This window comes from Cucurbita pepo, chromosome 12, assembly GCF_057944985.1.
Source record: "Cucurbita pepo subsp. pepo isolate OVF chromosome 12, ASM5794498v1, whole genome shotgun sequence".
NCBI classification, from domain to species: domain Eukaryota; kingdom Viridiplantae; phylum Streptophyta; class Magnoliopsida; order Cucurbitales; family Cucurbitaceae; genus Cucurbita; species Cucurbita pepo.
Window position 1 is genome coordinate 8038405 of NC_141809.1, and position 24639 is coordinate 8063043.

At 34.3% G+C, this 24639-nt stretch overlaps 1 pseudogene; it reads left to right on the forward strand.

Moving 5' to 3' along the window:
- The first annotated feature begins 16373 nt into the window (after positions 1–16373).
- On the forward strand, positions 16374–18001 carry LOC147789933 (exopolygalacturonase-like; annotated as a pseudogene).
- Positions 18002–24639: the final 6638 nt, after the last annotated feature.

Genomic DNA, 24639 nt, shown 5'->3' on the forward strand with positions numbered 1-24639 from the left:
TAGGTTCTGCATTTTCCTTGGAAATTCAATTATTCCTTGGAAGTCTAAAAAGCAAACCAATGTGTCCAGATCATCAGCAGAAGCCGAGTGTCGAGCGGTGACAAATACTTGTTTAGAGTTAGCTTGGTTAAGATACATTCTTCAAGACTTGAAAGTTCCACTGTCCGAACCAGCATTATTGTATTGTGATAATCAAGCATCATTACAGATAGCAGCCAATCCAGTTTTTCATAAACGTACGAAACACATAGAAATAGATTGTCATATAGTTCGAGGAAAATTACAAGCTAGAATCATCAAACCATGTTATGTTTCGACTAAAATGCAATTGGCGGATATTTTCACTAAAAATTTGGGAAGAAGTCAGTTCGATTTTTTGAAAGACAAGTTCGGTGTGATTGACAGCCACTCTCCAACTTGAGGGGGAGTATTAAGATATAATATTAGGAGAATATATTATAATAATTAGTGTTGGAATATATCTTATACATTCTTAATTAATATTTTTTTTACTTTATGATTTGATTAGTAGTATATTTTATTTGACTCTCAAGATTTAGTTAGTTAATATTTTCCCTTAATTTTAGGTATTCGTCGGTAGCTTGTATCCTATTTAAACATTGTGAATATTAATGAAGATGTAACTTTCTGTCCCAATTCTATTTCTCATTCTTAACATAACTCCAAGTCAGAAATAGAACGGGCCTAATTACTTACAAAAGAAACAAGAACAAGAAAAGAAAGAGTGTGGTGTCCTAGCTTATCAAGGACACGATAAACAGCCTACAAGTAGGCTACTTGCTGAGTCTTGTACTCCTTCCTTATTTTGCATTTTTTTTTTTCAGGTAATAAGGAGCTAGTCGAGGTTGGGAGCGGACTCCGAAGCAGGTGTCATAGACAAGCCTCACCCGTCGTCTTCAACCCATTTGTTTTGAAATATTTTGTGTTCGTTCCTTATTCGGTGTTTTAACTATTATGTTGTGTTTTAATTACTCATGTATGAACACTGTTTTGTTTTAAGTAATGTTATGTTTTAAATACTGTTTGTTTTATTTCGTGAAAGTTTACTCACCTTTTTGGAGTATCGAGTCAGACCGGTCCTTACATATGATGACCAGATAAAAGCCTCGTTGGGCTAGGTCATGAAACACTATGAAATTGGTCTAGGTGAAGGACCCGAACGACCATAACATAAAATTAATTTTCATATTATAGTTTTACTTTTTTAATTAAAAATTTTAGAGAGAAATAACAGTTTCAATCATATATTTTTCCATTTAAAAAATAACAGTTATCAATCACGGTTCTATTTTTATTATAAACTATTTAACAACAGTAAAAAAAATAATAATAATAAAAGAATTAATTAATAATAACTAATCCCTTCCCTCTCCCAATAACTACCACCCTAAAATACTCAACTAACTTCTTCTCACAAAACCATATGTTACAAAAAAGAAAATAATGAATTAGAAATACAAACAAATGGGTTAGTTTATTTATTTATTTATTTTTGGGTTATTACCAGATCAACGGTTATCTTCCATTACACTCCTTTTCAACTATAAAGAGTGAAACAAATCATGCACAAACAAATGTGTTCATACCCATCTCTTTTTCTCTCCCATTTCAACCACATGAGTTTATTTTCAACACTTGCACTTTCTCTCTTAATTTCATTATTCTTTGCTAACCAAGTGACTACCATCGAAGGATCATTCCTCCAAAACCCAAAGATTATGGTCAAGATAACAAATGCTCTAAAATCTAAAAATCAGCTCGCTGTTCACTGCAAATCAAGCAATGATGACTTGGGAGTCCACATGCTGACTCCTTTGGCCAGCTACGACTTCAGTTTTCGTCCAAATTTATGGGGCACAACATTGTTTTACTGTTCCTTCCAATGGCCTAGCTCGTTTCATTACTTCAATGTCTACATAGATAAGAGAGATAGAGATAATTGTGAAAGTATGCTATGTTCGTGGCATATGAGTGAGGAAAATGTCTGTATGTTCAACTATAAAACCGATAATTATGATATTTGCTACAACTGGTCAGGCAAAAAATTCATGTATCCATAAATTTGAAAGTTTGATTTTAATATTTAAATAAATAAATATTTTTTATATGTTGTTTATCTGGGATTATTATTATTATTATTACTTTTTTTTTTTTTAAAGCTTGACATGATTAGTACGAGTGAAATATAAACGATGTTAATTACCTATCGACATAAATTATAATATGAACATTTGTTAACTTATTTTGGTCACGATTGATAATCAAAACAACTATATCAGATGGGACATTGCATTAGAAGGATTTTGAGGTAGGGCAAAGGTGAGGTAGAGCCTTAGGCTTGGCCTAGAGTAGAGGCAAGTCGGTTAGAGTTGTTACATGTATGATTGAACAAAGTTTAGTTTCTATATAAGTCATGTTCGGTTAGTGACCAACCTTGTCTAAAGTCTAATGTAGCCATAAAGTCAGGCAAAAAAAAGATTTTTCATGAGTGTGACAAAATCGTACCCATAAAGTCAGGCAAAAAAAAGATTTTCCATGAGTGTGACAAAATCGTGACGTTGTATGGTTGAAAATGTACGACTGTGACAATATTTGAAAATGCTAACACAATGTACAGGGAGGTCCATCGAATCAAGTTCACAACCAATTGTTATTAGAAGACAGTCACGGGGTAGTAGTCCCATTTATTTAAGTTCCCAACTTTGGGAGAAATTAATAGAAAATGTTGGGTTTATATAAGGAAATGATAAAACAAATATATGATACAAAAGGCACTTTACATCATGTCATAAGGTAATAATACATACATTTTCCTTGAGAAATGACATATTAGAGGAGGGAAATACGGACTTACCCTAAGAAGGCATTTCGCAACTCGATCGTAGACGGTAAAATAACAATTTAAAGGGTCATTATTTTTTTAAACAAATTGAGAACGAGGAGTTTCCAAAATTTCTAAACCATTTTGGATTATAAAGAACAATAAACGGGGTTTGTCAAATAGTTATCAAATTGTTGTGTCATTTAATGAAAGAAAGTAAGAACTATTTCAAATGAACCCTATGTAGCTGATCTGGATCTCTTCGTGGTGGTTTGGTTTAAGGTTTTGTTTACGATGCTTATGAATGAAATAATTATGTTTGGTGTAGTATGGAAAATGTTATAAGAAAGAGAGGACCAATTCATCTTAGGATCATGTATTCATGATACGTAGATGTACGACATAGAGACTAGTAAAGAGTTAACCAATTCATCTTGGGATCATGTATAAAACTGTGATTGATAAATACGATTTGGGGAGCCAAGTGATGAGATATGATGTAACGCCCAAAAAAAATAAAGGAAATTAGCTCCAAAAATAACAAGCGCCCCATGTAAGATCCAAAGGATTCAAGGACTTGAAATTAAGAGGATCAAGCAAGTATGCTCTAGACATTTTTCAAAGAAATTCAACATCTCAAGACTTGTTTACTCGAGAAATTCCTTATCAAAGATTTAGGGAATTTGTAATATATTATAGGCATTGAATTTTCTAGGTCTAGAAAAGAAATTTTTATCTCTCAAAGGAAGTATGCTCTAGACATTTTTCAAGACACTGGTCTTACAGGAGCACATCCAGAAAGATTTCCTATGGAGCATAATCTGAAACTTTCTTTAACAGAAATACTCAGGCCACTTACTGAGTATTCTTTGAAATACTCAGGCCGTGTGCCACATCATTTTTCAGGTAAAGGCAAGGCGCACTTGTACGGAGGACGGCGACATCGCGAGCAGAGACTGTGGCACGTGCATAGGGTAGATTCATATTTAAATTTCTAGTCTTAAGTTAGAATAGGTTGTTTTGCATTTCATTGTTTTAAATTATTTTGTATTTGTTTTTGTTCTCTAAATTTCAGTTTTCCAGAGAAGTTGTTTTAAACGTTTTTTTTGAAGTTAACGTTATCAACTATGTTCATGTAAGAGTTATATTTCCGCATTATAGATGAGCATGAGACGTTAGTAGCGACTCTGAGTATGTGGAAATTTAGGGTTGTTACAAAGACCACGTAAGAAATCATCAACCTCGCAGCAAACTAGTATTAAGTGAGATTTCTAAAGAAGCTACTTATAAAACAACAAGAGTTGTTGATTAAGCTGGTCCTTCAACAAGAGTTGTTGATGGAGCTGACACTTCTGATCAATCACATTCTTCAAGAGTTGAGAATGCCTCGACGTAGTGGGAGGGTTATAACTCAACCCGATCGTTACTTGGGTTTGGTAGAAACTCAAGTCATCATACTTGATGTTGGCGTTGAGGATCCATTGACCTATAAACAGGCAATGAATGATGAAGATAGAGATCAGTGGATTAAAGCCATGAATCTTGAAATGGAGTCAATGTACTTCAATTCAGTCTGGGAACTTGTAGATCAACTAGATGGAGTAAAACCTATTGGTTGCAAATGATTCTATAAGAGGAAACGAGACCAAACCAGTAAGGTACAAACCTTTAAAGCTCGACTAGTAGCAAAGGGTTATACCCAAAGAGAGGGGGTGGACTATGAAGAAACCTTCTCTCTTGTTGCTCGGCTTAAATCGATTAGAATACTCTTGTCTATTGCCACATTTTATGATTATGAAATTTGGCAAATGGATGTTAAGACAACCTTTCTAAACGGCAATCTTGATGAGAGTATCTATATGGCTCAACTAGAGGGGTTCATTGAACAGGATCACGAGCAAAGGGTTTGCAAGCTTAAAAGATCCATTTATGGGTTGAAGCAAGCATCTCGATCCTGGAATATAAAGTTTGATACTGCGATCAAATCTTATTGCTTTAAACAGAATTTTGACGAACCTTGTGTTTATAAAAGGATAGTCATCTTTACAAGAGCTTTCCTGGTGTTGTGCGTTGACGATATCTTACTTATTGGAAATGATGTGGGATTTCTGACTGACATTAAGCATTGGCTAGCGACACAATTCCAAATGAAAGATTTGGGAGAGGCTCAATTTGTTCTTGGAATCCAAATTGTTCGGAATCGCAAGAACAAAACACTAGCATTGTCTCAGGCATCATACATCGACAAAATGTTGATTCGATATAAGATGTAGGACTCCAAGAAAGGATTATTACCTTTCAGGCATGGAGTTCATTTGTCGAAGGAACAAAGTCCTAAGACACCTCAAGAAGTTGAGGATATGAGACACATTCCCTATGCATCAGCGGCCGGTAGTCTGATGTATGCCATGCTATGTACCCGACCCAACATATGCTATGCTGTGGGAATTGTCAGCAGATATCAGTCCAATTCGGGACGTGCTCATTGGACTGCCTTTAAGAATATCCTCAAGTATCTTAGGAGAATGAGGGACTATATGCTAATGTACGGTGCTAAGGATCTGATCCTTACAGGGTACACTGACTCACGGCTGAAGTGTTTGAAGGGCACGTAGTTAGTCTAGGACTACGAGTTATGTAATCTAGGGCAAGTGGGAGAAAAGGCATGAGAATGTGATGCGCTAGTTTATTGTATTTCTCTCTACTCAACGTTATAAAACCCCATTAGAGTTTTAGTCCAAGTGGGAGTTTGTTGGGTTTTATGTCCTAAAACTCATAGTTTGTAAACAAAAACATATTCTATTTTCAATAAAGTTATTATTGTTGTTTATTCAATAAAGATTGTTTTTGAATAAAGTGAACTTTACGATCATTAATCTAAATCCAATAAACTAAGAACACTCTGGCTATAGTATGAATACTTGAACTATATGTAGAGACATAAGAGTGGATCAAGTTCAAGTATATAGTCAAAATGATCTATAGTATAAGGATAAGGCTGAGTACCTTATTCTGGGGACACTATGGATGCGGCCCACTTTTGTATATGATATAAACAATGTGATCACTAAATTGTACATGTGGAGATATGTGAGTGGGGGCGTCCTATGCAATGAGTATTGCATAAGATCGGACCATGAAGAAAACCACTCTCACTTTATAATGTCGTTTACTGTTGAGACTGATTTTCTTTTCATTCGATAACCTAGGTAACTCGGTTTTAATCCTGAGCTAACCATAAACTCCTGTTTATTCGGAATTATCCTTAGATTTGCATGGGTGAGAGTGGCTCTAGTTCGCCGATTCAATAGGCCTCCCATTTCAGGGGTAAGACTGGGTGAATGGCTGGGGACGTGGGGTGCAAGATGGAATTCACTCCTACCCGCTTTCAGGGATAGAAGAGAGATAGTTCCCTTAAGCACTGACTCCAAGTCTTGAACAAGGGGCCCCACCCTCTCATTGGCCTAAGAGGGATTCGGTTTACTGGTTGGACCACAAACCAATTGTTCATTAGAGGATTAGTGAGACATAAGGAACAAGAAGTAACTTTAGGGGTAAAACGGTAAATTGACCCAGCTCTAGTTACGAACAACCTGTGAAGGATCGACTTACTAATCATGGTTATATCAAATGGACAGAAATATATCTATAGTGAGGGGAGTGCAACTACTAGGCTATAGTGGAGTGTCCTAGTAGTTAACGAATGTTGGTTAAGCAGGTTAATGAGTTTAACCGGTTAATCTTGGATCATTGGAGCCCATGATCTATAGGTCCATTAGGTCCCTCTGCTAGCTCATATCGGACTAAACCATAGAACAGTGTGACGAGTGAGTTTGAAATGTTCGAATTCAAATTAGGGAATATGCGCTACATATATACGATATATTTAACCGCATTTTTGTTTTATTTACGAATTAAACAAAAAGAGAGAATCTGAGATATTTAATTAAGTGTCGGAATTGATTATGTGTCGAAATTGATTGGGATTGGCATTTGAATTAATATTAAATATTAATTAAATAGTTAAACTAATTATTCAAATTAATTGTTGAATTAAAATGAAGAAAGTCAAAATGTTGACTTCATTTAATGGAAAAATACATGTTAGTGGTATTTTGAGGTGTCAAAATTTGGTTTAACCAAACTTGCATGCTTGCCAAATAAACCCACACATTTGAGTGGAATTTTGAGTGTAAAAATTTGGTTAACTCAAACATGCATGCTTGCCACATAATCCCAAACATTTGAGTGGATTTTTGAGTGTCAAAATTTGGTGATCTCAAATTTGCATGAACATGCAAACATGACTCTTTAAATAGAGTGATCATGATACATGGAAGGTATTCTTCTTCTTTGTGAAAAACCTTGAGAAAAACCTCTAACAAACACTCTCTTCATATATACAAAATCTCTCCCAAGTTTAGTCACTTACCGGATTCAACAATTCCGTTCTAAGGCCGGAGGATAGTGGAGAAGACACTAGAGGTAGTTCGAAACCGGTTTGTGAGGAAAAAGGAATTTGAACTATAAAAGGTTAGTATTCAAACTCTTAAGTTTTAATACTTATGAACATGCTAGTTATTTACTATAATTGATGTTCTAAAAGTGCCTAAGATCCAAATTGCTTCCGCATGTGTTATATTAACACCATCAATCGGAAAAATCTCGAACCCTAATTTTATTAGATTTGGAATTGGTTACAATAGGAAAGATCTTAAAATCTAGTTTTATTAAATTTGGAATTGTTCCAAACATAAAAGATGTTGAAAATCAAGATATGTCTTCCATCTAAATGATTGTAATTTAATTCATTTTCAATTTCTAAGATATGCTACACATGCTGGTCAATTTTGATTTTTTTTTTTAATTTAATTATGCATATGATGTATGTTTTAAATTGATTGATTAAATACATCTGGTATGTCATTTAGTTTAAAATCCCATTATAGGTTAAGCATAATCATGCATTTTAATTGTTTTTTTTTAAATATAAATGTTATATTTGAAATTTTTTTTATTAGGTTGTTTTCTTATATAAATAAGATGATTTCTTAATTAGGATGTATTTTCCATATGCATTTGAGTATAATTGTTATGCTTGAAAATTAAATTAGGATATTTATTTCTTAAATTGAATGCATGCTATTTACATAATACGATTATGGTTTGTTCTAATATAATTAGAATTTGAGTAATCTATTAAATTTAATTTTAAAGGGTTTAAAATGCTAGATTTTTAAGATTATTCTAGAAGGGAATTAGTTTTCAATAGGATCCTAAAGATAGTTTAATTCATTCACTAATCTTGTAATTAATAGTTAATTAAAGAGGAATGAATTTTAAATAAAAATTGACTACAAGGGAACTCTGTCTAAGGAAGGTTTTGGCTAGGCTGAGGTATTTAAGCTGACAGAAATGGAACACTTGTACCTCGGAACGGACTTGGGAGTTGAATTAGTCAAATTTTATTTAATTTCATTAAGCAAGCTCACGATGTGATTAGTTTTCTTTAATAGTTTAAAAACTTTGCAATTCACATTAAAAGCAATCCAACAAACATGAGGGTTATGAAAGGGTAGATTGAAAACTTAGATAAATGAGATTAGTCTAATTTGTCTGAGTAATAGAAAACCCTATTTCAAAATACTTAGGTGGAGAAGGACATCGGAAGATATTAAGGACACATGTCAGGATATCCTACGTTCTCTATTATTGATTCACACCGTGAGATTCATGCGGGACCTCGTGGCAGCTTTTAGACCATCCCCCATGGAAGGTGTTTGCATGAGTAAATATCAACGTGAATCTTGAGAAAGTATTTATAGTAAATGAGAGAAGGAAATGTGTCAACATATCCTATGGTCTCCATTATTGGTTCATAACGTGAGATCCATGCGGGGCCTCATGGCGGCTTTTGGACCGTCCCCATACGGAAGGTATTTGCATGGGTCAATATCAGGGTGAACTCTTGGGAATGATAAGATAGTAATTATATTTCCAAGACTTGACCTACCCTACAGCGGCACTTGTTGGTATAAAATTACAAGATCTAAAATGATGGGTTACATTTACGAATAGATCATTAAGGTTGTTAATGATGTTCTCGATTGAACTAATGGTAATTAAATATTATAGGAATAAGAGTTATTTTGATATAATGTTTGGTTGAGATTGTATCAGTTTAGTGAAGGAACACTTGACCTACCCTACGGCTGCACTTGTTCTAAATCACTAAAGTACCATAGCATTAGAAATGATTTATAGGGTTCATTTTATAAAATTGTTTGTTCTCATGCTCAAATTGAATGGATAGTTGATGGTTTGTAATTAAATAATATTTTATATTTGAACTTTGTAATTAAATAATATTTTATATATTTCAAATATAATGTTCAAGATCTCTCCATTGTTAATTTTCACTACTGTGTTGAGAAAATTTTAATACTTGAAAAAATAATATTAGCTCTATGACGGAAGTGTATTTTTTTTTTTTTTTTTTTTGTCTTTATTTTGAAATGTTCTCAAGACCTATTGTGAATCGAATTATTCGAAGAGCACATGATTGATGAATCAAAGGTGATGAGAAAGCTTTGTTCATATCTTCTAGTTAATATGTTGGATGTCATGACTAAAAGATAAGAAAAAGACAAAAAACATATGAGATGATTAAGTCCATAGAAGTTAAATTTTATTTAAATAATCTGAAATTAAGTATTATAAAAATCAAGAAAAATTTTATGACTGAAGCTATTGATAGGAAATAGTTCCTAGCTTATAGTGAAAGAAATTTTCCAAATTACTCTATGGAAAAAAAACTAAATGAAAGTAAATTTGATTTACTAGATTTTTTGTGGAGACTAGATGACACCCCTTATAGCTGATATAAGATCTACTACCAAGATTTGTTTTTCATTACACTTGATATGTAATTCTTGAAAAATACTTGATGATGTAGATGTTAGAATTTAGTGCAACTTCTTTCTAGTTTGAATTAGTTATGGAATATAGGTAATCATTTAATATTTGAAGAATATATTAGTTAGGGAATATATATTAGATATTTTAAATTTGAAGAGTAGTATATTTTATTTTATTCTCTAGATTTAGTTAGTTTATATTTTCTTTTTCTAGTTTTAATTAGTTATGGAATATATGTAATCATTTAATATTAGGGTTTAGGGTTTAAGGTTTAGTTGATAGTACGAGAAGGACATCTGTCAATAGTCCGAGAATATCGTGTACTAAAATTAGTTGATAGAAGGTGGAATTTATTTCCAACTCTCAACATAATACAATTTTGTAAAATTGTGATGTAAGAGGAGAAAACAATACTATATTAGATATAGTCACGTATTAAAAAAAAATTATACACTATTATTGAACTCTTGTTAGGATTTGCAATCGAGATTGCACAGTGAACATGATTGCCTTCAAAATTGTCTATGAGACAATTTTTGGAATTACGGAAATGTAGTAAACTTAGTTTACAACACTTCAATAATTGTAATCAAGCATATATGCTAAGACAAATATGTTCAAAATTATGCCTAACTGTAGGCTACTCCTAAAGAGAAACAAAATAGTCCTTTATTTAATTCTAAATAGAAAAACATATTGGTATGACAAATGTAATTTTCTAAAGAAGTTCATAGAAGGACATACACTTATAATAAGGTGAGATAGTGTTAATTAAATAGTTCCAAGTGGAGCCCTTAATAGTTAACCAAAGTTGTTAATAATTTAATTTCGCTTGAGAGTCAAGTGGATCCTAGTCATTAATTCAATAAGTCTCATTGTAGTGGAGAAATTATGAGATGATTCAATCCTACTAAAATTCAAATTGTCATGTTAGATGACCAATTTAAGGACTTATTACCCTCAAAATAGTTATAAGGGATGATGACGAAGGATAAATATTTTAAAGTCATAAAATCCAGAGATTTGTAGATATTCTTGATGAGGTTAAACTCATACGATATGAATTGACCTACAAAAGAAAAATTATGTATAGATAAGAAGATATAGATCTTCAAAACAGGATTCATGACAAAGAGTTGAACTTAATGGGAGAAAGTAGCTAGAAGTAGACTTTCTCTCCTGTTGTAATTCTAGAGTCTATTATTATTATTCTCTCCTGTTGTAATCATTTCTTAAACATTTGAAAGGTGTTTCACATGTGATTTAGTTTGTCACTTTCATTGTGATGATAGTGATACAAAGACTAATATGAAGGAAATTTAAAAGATCAATCTATAAAAAATGATATTGAGAGAGAAAGCATCGTGGCTGTGACCAAAATGACTTTTAATGATAATTATTTTGTTTTATATAAAATGACTCTCTAGGCTAAAGTGTTTGAGGGTCATCTAGAATGTCTAGGATTACTAGACATGTCTCATCTTCTCTAGGGCAAGTGAGAGAAGGTGTTGGGTATAGAGCAAGTGGGAGATTGTTGAGATTTATGCTCTAAAGCCTCTTAATTAATTATTTACTTTTTAACTATAATTTTTATTATTTTATTTGTAATTTAATTGTTATCCATGGTATGAAAATAAAGGTTATTAATGTAATCTCGAACAATATGTGGTTGACATAGTAGAGAATCGTGTTCAAGTAATAACCTAAAGAGTCTATAGTATATGGATAAAGTTGGGTGCATACAAGAGAATCGTGTTCAAGTAATAACCTAAAGAGTCTATAGTATATGGATAAAGTTGGGTGCTTTATCCTGGTATCACTATTGATACGGCTCACTTTGTAATCGTTACAAATGATTTTATCCAAATCGTTCATGTGGAGATATGTAAGTGGGGGTATCATATACAATGAGTTTGTATAAGACAGAACCAAAAAATATTTAAAATTTCTTTATAAATCCGTTAATTGAGAAGATTAATATTTCACATGATGATCATATGCGACTTGATCTTAATCCTGAGTGAGTTATGAACTTCTGCTTGTGAGAGCTTGTCCTTTAATTTACATGGGTGAGAATGACTCTTTTAGCCGATTCAATATACCTACCATTTTAGGGACATACCTGTAAAGATCGGGCTGACTCGATGACTCTAAAAAGACGGGTAAATTTTTCAACAAAATAAAACAACCAAAACTTAAAACATATCAAACAAAAATAAAGTTTATACAAAGTATTTTAAAACACAACATAACAGTTAAAACACAAGTTAAGGGACGACACAAAAGGGTAGAAGGACGATGGGTGAGGTTTGTCTATGGCACCAGCTCCAGAGTCCGCTCCCGACCTTGACCAGCTTCTTATTTCCTGAAAAAATGGAGAATAAAGAATGAGTACAAGACTCAGTAAGCAGCCTACTTGTAGGCTCTTAATCGTGTCCTTGATATGCTAGGGTACCACACTTTTTGTTTTTCTTGTTCTTATTCTTGTTCTTGTTGTAAGTTCTTAATTCGTTCTCCAAGACACTCCCCTTATGATTTACGGTACTAGACATAAACTTGTCAACCTGTGTCTGAGGCTTCATACATTCCAAGCGACACAGTCTTAATACCTACGCTCAAGGCTTCTTACGTTCCAAGCAACGTAGTCTAAGTCATACACATGACGTACCATGGGAGGTCTTAGGAGAATCTTAATTCATGGCTACGGTAACTTACTCTCTTCTTGCTCCATTGTGGCCATAGGTTCTCTCCATGATATACCATAAAGGTCACGTGATCGATACATGCATGAACATGGCATAGACCATAAAGGTCACGTGATCGATGCATGCATGAACATGGCATAGACCATAAAGGTCGCATAATATAACATAGACCATATAGGTCGCGTGATCGGTGCATACATGAACATGGCATCCTGCAAATCATAACATGGCGTAGGGCATCTCATCTAGGTGAGGGGAATGAGGCCAAACGTGACATCCTGCAAAGCAAACATGGTGCAGGGCATCCCACCTAGAGGAGGAAAAAATCCTCCTTAGAAAGCACCGCATGGTGGGAGTTATGGGCCACAATTAGACATGCTTAGAGTAATACCTAGCATTCTTGAATTTTGAGTCTTGTGGACTTTGGTCCCTTATGTTTGAGTGGTACCTAACATTCTTCTTGTCTTGGTGGTTGTATAACTTGTTCTTGGTTCTTAATCTTATAAGTTGCTAAGATTCTTATTTTCTTTAGGCGTAAGTCGTTATATACATTCGTGATCATATGAACCCATCGTAATAACTAGCTTGAATTATTCTAGAAGGTCATAAGTTCATAATGGGCTCCTTAGAGGATTCTAGAAGGGTCTTGAATCTTGACATGTTTTCTTTAGGCGTTTCTTTAAGTTCCATCTTGGCTTATATTCCAAACTTGCTCCAACCAACTTGAAATCTTGAGCTTATTCTCATGTCATATAAAATAAACCTTATAGGACATGGTTGGTGATTTGGAGCATATTTAGACCTTGAGCTAGGATATGACTTCTTGTTTCGTTTTCAGGAACTAATCGTTAGAGGTTGTCATGTCATATATCGTGTTTTAGTCCTGAAAACACTTTTAAAGTAACCCTTAGTTTTCTCCCCATGAGTGCATAGGTGACATTATCACAAACGTGGCATCCTGCTAGCATATCGTGTTGCAGAGCATCTCATTTAGGTGAGGAAAATAATAAGTCCATCATGACAACCTACTCGTGGTACATATAGCAGGGCATCTCACCTAAAGAGGAATAGGAATCTCGTGGTACACTTCGTGATGGGAGATAATGGTTACTCCGAGCATGGATCCTAGCAACTTGTTAAGCATACCATCTACATTAACCTAGGTGTTTCCTTGTACTCTTGGGGATCCTAGGTTTATGCATAACGTCTTGGGTCAAGGTTGGAACCTAAAGGTTCTTCTTAGGAATAGTCCAACGGAACCTTGTACACTTAGAATCTTATTAGCAACCAAGGATACCTATGGGAGAATTTCTTATTTCATGGGTACCTCGTTAGTCATCCTAGGAGGTAAAGTCATGTGGATCGTGATGTACATTTTTTCCAATATCTTGGTTTCGCTATCTAACGTTTCCCAATGATTCCCAAACTTCATTACCTTATACAACATCATGAGATAAAGATTCATACAACATTTCATAATGTTGGGAGGTCATTTAGGACTTAACCCGTAGGTAGTCTTCCTTATGGGCATTATGGTCATTTTACCCCTAAGTCTTGGTTTTGGTACTTAACGAGTTCCAGTGACTTTCAAACTTCACCACCTCATCAATCATCATACAATAACATCTACTGTGGAGTTTCATAGTATTTGGAGGTCATCTAGCTCATGAACCGTAGGTAGAGATCCTTAAGGGCATTATGGTCATTTTGCCCCGTTTCTTGGTTTACCTAATTATCCTTATCCATTGACCACTAAATTTCACATATAACCTAAACATGCTATAATATGCTCATCATTAAAGTTTCATAGACATCAGGGCTCATTTAGTGGGTTACTTTAATGTTCCTTAAATCCCGAGCAATTTGGTCGGTTCAGCGCCTTAACTTACGGTTCTTTGAGTTTTTTTTTCATAGATCCTTGTGTAATACTTGGTTTATGGTTCATATGAAAATCCAAGCGATTCCTACATGTATTTCTTAAGAAAAGTCCAAGGTGGCTACTTACCTCATTGTTGATGTTCAGGACCTCCGTTCTTGAGCTTCCGGTATTTGAATTACTTCACTTTTCCTTCTATAGACTCCTTATTGTGTCTAGTTTCTAGAACCATAAAGGTATATCATGAGAACTAGCCTGGAAGGGGGTTAAAATTGAAAAACACTGAGGGAAGACCAAATTTTGGGCTTACTTGGCCGGTTCAACTGAACCGGCCACGTCATCGTCTTCTTCCTCTGGACAGGAAGAAGACACGTTCGTCCTTTGCGCCGCCGTCTGGAAGTGGCCTTCCACAGCCCCGATCTCTTCGTTTATCCCCTCGATTTCTTCATGAAACTTAACGATGATATTACAAGGAAGAGCTTGGGATTGATTTCATACCTTTTGGTGGATCATAGCCTAAGATATTAGCCTATTACAAGGAAGAGCTTGAGATTGATTTCATACATTTTCTTGGATCATAGCCTAAGATATTAGCCTCCAAAGTTCGTCCAAAATCATTTTCCTCGCCAGAGCTAAAACAGGGGATTTCTTATCGGGTAGCCGATTCTAGGAGTTTTCAAGGCTCGATTTCTTCATGGAACCTCTTAAATATCCTTTCATCAAGCTATAGGAATTGATTTGGAGGAATGTCTTTGAGTGTGGAACCTTAATTTTCAGAAATCGTTCTCGGTATGCAACTCACTCGAAACGCCGGATTTCCGATATCATGGGTATCTTGTTCTACGACGTTTCAGCTCTCAATTCCTTCATATAACTTGTGGGTAATCTTGTTTGGAAACTATTGGAATAAGTTTAAGGAGGAATGGTGAAGAATTGCTCTCAAATTTGGAAGAAACCCGAGAGTAGGAGACCCACAAACTAAACTCTCATAACTCTCGAATGGGTGCTCGACCTTGCTCGAGTCTTATTCCATATTGTTTCTCATACTCCAGACTTTATAGGCGAGCTTAAACCGACATTGAAAGCTCCAGAATCGTCGTGAATTGGCAGTTAGATTTTCTGAAAAATCCGCCCGAAATATCTACTTCAGTCAGAGCCTCACCGACTTTGGTTTTGCAAAATAGCCGTTTGATGTGATGATCTGTCCATCTTCTAGATCATATCCAAATTTGGGGAAGATCCAACGGCTGGGATTTGAGTTTCGTGAGATATTTCTCAGATGGTCACTGTAGATGCATCAGAGGGCCATTTTCGTAATTATACATTCTTCCAGGGGTATTTGGGTCATTTCCCGCTTTCCGAATATTTTAATATTATATTTCCTGAAAAATCCATAATTTTTCTAAAAATCTTTTATCTCATGTTGGTCATTTTTTCTTGAGCATCTCTAAATTCTTTCTAGATAAGCAACTAAAAATTCGGGAAGGTCCTTAATAATTAGTAAAATGACCTTTTTGCCCTTTTCACTTACTTTTACTTTCCAATCCTTTCTACATAGGTCTTAAACACCTTAACATTACTTATTAGGGTATAAAAATGACTTGCTTGAGATCATCATCCTTCCTTAATCCTTTAATTCCTCCCCTTTTGATCATTTAGGTCTTACATGGGCGGCTTATTCTTGTTAGATCTAATTCCTTTCATTTTTTGGTGTTACAATACCATACTTTGAGACAAGTGATTTTGTTGCTTTATTATAGTCATACAAGTCATTTTAAGCGTATGCCTACCATAATATGCCTACAATTTTAAGCGTGTTTAGTTTCGAACAATATTATGTTTGGCGTCCTCTTGAAATTTTCTTAACAAACATGTGGGTAAAGACAAAATATGCTAAAAACAACTCAATTTGATTCCTATTTTTCAATTTGTATTAAATACATAAAAAGTTCCAAATCTAAAACGAAATATCATTGTCTCTCACTAGTTTTCAAATGATATACATAAAAAAAGAAAAGAAAGCAAAGGCTTCATGAGTACGATCAAATCAAGTTTCTTGGCCGCTACAATTTTGATGTTACTATTGTTAGCTCCTACCGTCGATGCTCAATCTAGTGTCGATGTTGTTTTTTCTTTGAAAAGATATGGTAACATAGTGTCTGGTACTGACATCATGAAGGTAAATATATAATATGAACATCAATATTATCACTAGTTGAGCTGATCAATTGTTTGCTATAAGTTTTTGTTAGTTGTGAAATGTAGGCTTTAGCAAATGCATGGAGGGATGCATGCACGTCCAATCGTTATAGTGCAATTTTTATTCCAAGAGGGATATTTAGAGTAAAGCAAGGGAAGTTTGAAGGACCTTGTAATAGCCCAATTGACTTTCAACTTGGAGGAACATTGTAGGCACTAAAAAGTCTTCCCAGAGATAATTGGATCACTTTTGCACGTGTTGATAGATTGACATTATCAGGTGAAGGAGTTTTTGATGGCCAAGGAAAGGCAGCTTGGAAAAGGAACGATTGCCACAAATGCATAAATTGTGCCCAACTCCGGGTTGTAAGTAATATTCCTTTAGCTTTCCTTCTCAATCTCATGCATCTTGTTGTTTTTGAAAGAGCCTCTTACATGTCTTGACATTTACGATTTGGTCAATGTTCTTCATTTTCTAGAGGATAATCTTTAAACAATCCACGAAAAAAGTAAATTTTTTTTGAGTTTTCAATTTTATTGGGTTCTATTCAAATTTTTAGCATCATTACCGACTCTCACAAAATATTATTTGATTATACAAAATGTTTAGAGTTTGAGGTTCAACTTCATCACCAATTCAACCGTTAAGAGAATAACATCACTTGATAGCAAGAACTTCTATATCAACATCATCGGCTGCAACAACCTCACATTCCATAATATCAATATAATGGCACCCGAAAACAATCCCAACACTAATGGAATACACATCGGTCGATCAAATAAGATCACAATCACAAAGTCCAAAATTGCAATTGGAGATGATTGCATTTCTCTTGGAGATTGAAGCAAACTAATTGAAGTCACCAATGTGACGTGTGGACCAGGACATGGAATAAGCATCGGAAGTCTTGGAAGATACACTAACGAAGAACCTGTTGAAGGTGTCATCGTAAAGAACTGCACGTTAAATAACACCACTAATGGTATCAGGATCAAAACGTGGCCAGCTTCTGCGGCTAGCGGCACCGCCACCAATATGCACTTTTTGGACATTATAATGGTCAATGTTAGCAACCCTATTCTAATAGACCAAGAGTATTGTCCGTGGAATCAGTGCAATCGGTAGGTATGGATCGCATTCTCGAACCTTTGATTCATTTTTTCATTACAACTTCACAAATAAACCATTTGTTGTCTCATTTTAATTTTCAGATTCCTTAAAAAATTAAGATGAGTATAGTGAGCTTCAAGAACATTAGAGGAAGTTCTGCAACTCCGCTGGCAATCAAACTTATTTGCAGCCGTCACTTACCATGTGACGATGTAAAAGTAAGCAACATTGACCTCACTTACAATGGAATAAAATGTCCTATTTCCTCCCAATGCACGAATGTGAAACCTATCATTTCATTAAGGCAGAACCCCAAGATATGCTCCTCTCCTTATGTTGTCCCTTGAATTGTTCATTGCCAGAGAACTTCAAAATAATAGACAGCCTTAATTAAAAAAGTAGACTGCCTCTATCCATTTGACTCTCATTCTTTTGAGTTTCTTTTGTTGTACTTTTCGAAATAAATAAGATGGTCGAATGTTTGAAGGAGACTTTGTGTCGTGAACAACCTAATGTTTTTAGTACCTCGACCTTATATAATAAACTGGTTACAGTCTTATTTTTTTGTTCTAGATTTGAATTTGAAATAAGACAATGTAACTGTAACAACCATTATTAAAAAAAAACTAATCCATAACTCAAGGAAAGAATCTTTAACCAACAAAAACATCTAACTCCTCTTTCCCTTTACCCTAAACAAATCAATTACCATTAGAAATCTTTTAGACAGAATCAATAAGTTAGATCGAATCTCCTAACTATATCCGTCCCATATGGCACACATCCATCATTATCGTTAAAGAAGAATTGACATTAGAGGTGACTAATCTAGCAAGTCGTGTCCTTAAATCTATCTTTTTCGTCAATCATGTAATTTTCGTTGCAACTTTTGGATATGACTTGAAAAAATTTAGGTTTCAGATTAGAAAATTAAGTGACAAGTATTAATATGTATTTTAGGAATTTACATTTAATATTGAATTATCTACCTATTTATCCCGACCAAGTTTAGTTTTAGGAAAAATGTCGATAGTCCTAGAAAAATTAAATAACAAAAGTAGCTAAATGTTCTAGGAGTTTAATGTAGAGGAACTCATCAAAATTGGCCCAAATCCGTGCTAAATAAGGCCAAAAAAACAACATAAATCACAAAAGAGAGAAAATAAAAACAAAACTTGGTCTCGATCCATGATGCTATGTTTTGTGTTTTCAAGTCTTAAGATATTTGTTGTTCGTGAGTTTAGCTGGGTCGAGTTGAGATATCTTTGAGGCCTAAGTAAGTTAATTGGATCATAAATTTATTTAACTCAAACAACCCTTATTACATAATTAAATCTTTTGATTTTTATGTTTAGAATAATATCTAAAAAAAAAAAAAAGGAACTAAGCCATTTGGAAATGGCAAATGGTACCCATGCTAAGATTTGGACCACGATTTCAAATTTGGATTCAGCAACTAGCAACTGATACCCTTGACGTTCCCCTGCATCTACCATGACATACCTACATTACCAACTTATCTTGAATTGCTTATAAGAGTGAAAACTATCCACACAAACCAACACCAATTTTTGTAGCATGCTTTTTCCTTACTCACATGCCTCCTAAGATGTAATCTCATGCCTAAAATTTGGACCAGGATTTGGAATCCAAATTTGGCATCTGATGGCCCCCACAATTCCTTGCATCTTCAATGATATGGTCACATTAGTTACTTGTTTTAAATTGTTCCTAGGAGTGAAAACTATCTCTAAAAATCACGTTGCCTACTTTTGGTGGTTCAATCATAAGACTCAAAAGTTAAGAGTGTTTAGTTTCGAATAATATTATGTTTGGCTACCTCTTGAAATTGTCTTAACAAACATGTGGGTAAAGCAAAATATGCTAAAAACAACTCATGTTGATCCGTAAGAATAATTTTCCTTCTTAGAAACACTTCATGAGGAGTAAATAATATGGTCATATTGCAAAAGATGTCGAAAAATGCTGGAGCCATTGGGTGTCAAATTCATACTAAAAAATTTGGTTCAAATCCTGTTCATGGGACATTACACTAATCCGTTTAAGGGGTTCTTGTTTTTTTTTTTTTTTTTTTTGAGATGTAATCCTGTTCATGTCTCCTAAGATGTAATCAGTTTGGAAAAATCTCTCCAGATGTAATTTCATTCTCCAAAGAAAGGGGGAGAGATTGGTCTGTTATGACTCTGAGAATGTTTGCAAATAATATAATTACATATTTAATATTATTAGGATATAATACCTCATCTAAACTATATTTAAATATTATAAGATATCCTAATATATATTAAATTAATATCAATTTAATGGTATCATATATAATAAATATATTTTTCTTTTTAAATATATTTAATATATTAAATATTAATTTGAAACCTTCAAATTAAATATATTTATCTAATATATAAATATTAGTTTGACACTTCAAATTAAATTTATTTTCCCCTTTATATTTAATATATCTAATTATTTTAAATATCAATTTGAACACTTCAAATATTCTTTCAAATAAATTGAACCTTTAACGTTGCTATGAGCTAGCAAGAAAACCTTATGGACCTACCGATTATAAGCTCCAGCGATACAAAATTAATTAATTAAACTCTTTAATTAATCAATTTTCATTCATTAACTATAGGTCACTCCACTATAGACCTAGAGTTGCACTCTTATGTACTGTAGGACAAGTTATTTCCATTGATATAATCATTACAAGCAAGTCGATCCTTCATGAGTTGTTCATAATTGTAGCTGGGTCAAAAGTCCGTTTTACCCCTGTAATTACATTTTTCAACTTAAGTACCACTGATTCTCTAATAAACAATTTGTTTATGATCCAATCATAAACCAAGTCCCTCTTGGCCCAGAGAGAAGGTGGGGCCCCATTGTTCAAGTCCCGAAATCAGTACTTAAGAGAACAACTCATCTAGTTTCCTCATCTGGAAAAGAGTGAATTTCATCTCATGATATTATGTTTCAAACTCCCTGATTGGTCAAGTCCTTAAAATTGTAGGCACATTGAATCGGCCTAAAGAGCCATTCTCACCCATGTAAATTAAAGAACAAGCCCTCACTGGCAGGAGTTCATAACTCACTCAGGATTAAGATCGACTCGCATATGATCATTGTGTGAAATATTAATCTTCTCAATTAACGGATTTATAAAGAGAGATTAAACATTTATTGGTCCAGTCTTATACAAACTCATTGTATAGGGTAGCCCCACTTACATGTCTCCATATGAACGATTTGAATCAAATCATTTGTAACCATTACAAAGTGGGTCGTATCAATAGTGTTACCAAGATAAGGCATCCAACTTTATCCATATACTATAGACTTTTTAGGTTATTACTTGAACACGATCCTCTTGTATGTCAACCAAATACGGTTCAAGATTACATTAATAACCTTGGATTTTCATACCATGGATAACAATTAAATTACAAATAAACTAATAAAAATTATTGTTAAAAACTAAATAATTAATTACGAGGCTTTAGGGCATAAATTCCAACAAATATGACATGTATTAAGTGACAACTATATGTACGTAGTCTAGAAAAACTGATATGAACCAAGAGACATCAATCATACAATATACTTCAATGAAGATATGAAGAGAAGGTTGTCAAAATTATCAAAAGATTTTTCAATTCATGCTACATTGAAGAAGAATGAAGTTTGATTGTTGTAAATTTTGGGTGGGTTGCAATTTAGAGTAATTTAGAGTTATTGTATGATTGATGTCTCTTGGTTCATATCATTCTATGCAACTCTATGTAGTTTAGGTTGCATGTAGAATCATTCAAGCTCGACATGATCAATCTTGCTTGTGGAGTGATTCGAATCTCAATCAAGTGTTCTTGTCTTGAGATATTTGATCAACAAGAATCATTGAAGCTAGACATGATCAATCTTGCTTGTGGAGTGATTCAAATCTCAAACAAAGTGTTCTTGACTTGAGATATTCGATCAACAAGGTAATCCGAATCTTACTCCCCTTGTAGTTGATTCCTTATCATATCATTTGGTATCAGAGCTTCAGGCTCAAGATCGGATATATGTTTCCTTTGCGTTTATTTTCAATTTGTTTTTATCTTTATAGTTTTTAATCGACCCAAAATAAAAAAAATCCAATCTGGGCTCTACTAAAAAAATTTGAGAGGTGAGAATGAGAGCTTCATTTGTGTAAATGAGTGCAAACAGAGTGGCCTAAAATTCCTTGAGTGTATACACGTGAGAGAGTGTTGCGAGGTCGTCTATATTTCCATATCTTTTTTTTTTTTTTTTTTTTTTTTGCAGCAAAGTTTCACAAATAGATTCGAGGACGAATCCTCTTGAAGAAGTGGAGAATGATATGAACCGAGAGACATCAATCATACAATATACTTCAATGAAGATGTGAAGAAAATGTTGTCAAAATTATCAAGCAATTCATGCCACATTGAAGAGGAATGAAGTTTGATTGTTATTTAAGACTTTTAATTTACTTTAGGTTACAATTACATAATGGTTAATTATCGCCATTAAGTATGAATGTTACAACTCTTGGAATGTCTTTAATAGTTTCATTTTGAGGCTATATAAAGCCATGTATGTTGTATTTGTAAGTAGACTTGGGAAATATAGAAAGAAGCATTTGTGCTTTTCTTTAGCCAATGGCTAAGTTTCTTTGCAATTCTATGTAGTTTAGATTGCATGTAGAATCATTCAAGCTCGACATGATCAATCTTGCTTGTGGAGTGATTCGAATCTCAAATAAGTGTTTGAGATATTTGATCAACAAGAGTCATTCAAGCTAGACATGATCGATCTTGCTTGTGGAGTGATTCGAATCTCAATCAAGTGTTCTTGCCTTAGGTTGTCAAAATTATCAAAAGATGTTTCAGTTCATGCTACATTGAAGTATATTGTATGATTGATGTCTCTTGGTTCATATCAAAAACACCTCAAGTCGACAATTCCTCTGTGACTTCTAAGCTCCCGAGAACCTTATCGCCACGATCTGTAGCTTCACGGACCTGAAAAAGAAATGTAAATAGGAATGAGTATAAATATATTCAATAAGCAACATACATATAGGCTCTTATCGCATCCATGTCAGAGTAGGGAACCACCTGCTTACTCTATAGGCTCTAGAGTTTCACAGTCTTGGTACACACACTTGGGCAGAAGATTTAACCTTCATAGCGGTATCCGACATCTAAGGATGAGGCGCTACGACATATAACTTTGTACCAGGTGAGGAACATGGTGAGTGTCAGCCTGCTTGTCGTCGATGGAGGAGTGAACTGGCAAACCCGTCGCACAGGCCATGAGATCGCCCAAGGTTGGGGCGTGCTACTTTTCGATACAAGCCAGCTCGAAAAGTTATTGATGATGTTAATATAACACATGAGGAAGCAATTTGGATCTTAGGCACTCTTAGAACATCAATTATAGTAAATAACTAGCATGTTCATAAGTATTAAAACTCAAGATGTTTGAGTACTAACCTTTTGTAGTTTAAATTCCTTTTTCCTCACGAATCGGTTTCGAACCACCACTAGTGTCTTCTCCACTATTCTCCGACCTTAGAACGGGATTGTGAAATCCGGTGAGTGACTAAACTTGGGAGGGATTTAGTATATATGAAGAGAGAGTTTGTGAGAGTTTTTCTCATGGTTTTTGGAAGGGAGAAGTTCATGTACCTTGATCACTCTATTTATAGAGTTATGTTTGCATGTTGATGCAAATTTGAGATCACAAAATTTTGACACTCAATATTCCACTCAAATGTTTGGGATTATGTGGCAAACATGCAAGTTTGAGTTTACCAAATTTTGACACTCAAAATAATACTCAAATTTGTCTGTGGGTTTATTTGGGAAGCATGCAAGTTTGGTTAAACCAAATTTTGACATCCCAAAATTCCACTAACTCAAACATGGATTCTTCGATGGAGTGAAGCCAACCTTCTTACTTTCTTCATTTTAATTCAACAATTAATTTGAATAATTAATTTCAAATTAAGTAATATTAAATGATTAATTAAACCATTTAATTAATATTTAATATTAATTCAAATCCCAATCCCAATCAATTTCGACAAATATTTGATTAAAATATTTAAATCTTATTTAAATATCTCAGATTCTCTCTTTTTATTTAATTCATAAATAAAACAAAAAAAGGGTTAAATATATCGTATATATGTAGCGCATATTCCCTAATTTGAATTCGAACACTTCGAACCCACTCGTCACACTGTTCTGTGGTTTAGTTTGATATGAGCTAGTAGAGGGACCTAATGGACCTATAGATCATGAGCTCCAACAATCCAAGATTAACCGGTTAAATTCATTAACCTTGTTAACCAACACTCGTCGTAACTAGAGCTGGGTCAATTAACTGTTTTACCCTTGAAGTTACTTCTTGTTTCTTATGTCCCAGTGATCCTCTTATGAACAATTGGTTTGTGGTCCAACTAGTAAAACGAATCCCTCTCAGGCCAATGCGAGGGTGAGCCCCTTGTTTAATACCTAGAGTCAGTACCTAAGGGAACTACCTCTCTTCTATCCCCAAAAGTAGGTAGGAGCGAATTCCATCTTGCACCCCACGCCCCAGCCATTCACCTAGTGTTACCCCTGAAATGGGAGACCTATTGAGTCGGCGAACTCGAGTCACTCTCACCCATGCAATTCTAAGGATAATTTTGAATAAACAGGAGTTCATGGTTAGCTCAGGATTAAGATAGAGTTACCTAGGTCATTGAATGAAAAGAAAATCCGTCTCAACAGTAAACAACATTATAAAGTGAGAGTGATTTTCTTCATGGTCCAATGTTATTCAATACTCATTGCGTAGGACGCCTCCACTCACATGTCTCCGCATGTACAATTTAGTGATCACATTGTTATGTCATATACAAAAGTGGGCCGCATCCATAGTGTCCCCAAGATAAGGTACTCAGCCTTATCCCTGT